Source organism: Lupinus angustifolius, chromosome LG08 (genome assembly GCF_001865875.1).
Source record: "Lupinus angustifolius cultivar Tanjil chromosome LG08, LupAngTanjil_v1.0, whole genome shotgun sequence".
Lineage (NCBI taxonomy): Eukaryota > Viridiplantae > Streptophyta > Magnoliopsida > Fabales > Fabaceae > Lupinus > Lupinus angustifolius.
Genome location: NC_032016.1, coordinates 20,919,266 through 20,919,524, shown reverse-complemented (window position 1 = coordinate 20,919,524; position 259 = coordinate 20,919,266).

Here is a 259-nt window from a genome sequence, read left to right as displayed (position 1 = left end):
ATTCTCCATGGTGAAAATAACCTTTCAGCTTATTTATTATGCATGATGTCCACATATTTTGCAACTATTTGGAATGATGTTATTTGACAGACTACGAAAATTCATTCAATCACTAATCTAATCATGTTCCAGGAACACTTTTACTTTTTTAGGGAATTGTTGTTGGTGCTTTAAGTTTATATTTATGCCTCCAGCATTTCCCTTATGTTCTACACTTTTATTTTGTCACAGCTTACAAATAAAAACATTATTAGTTATA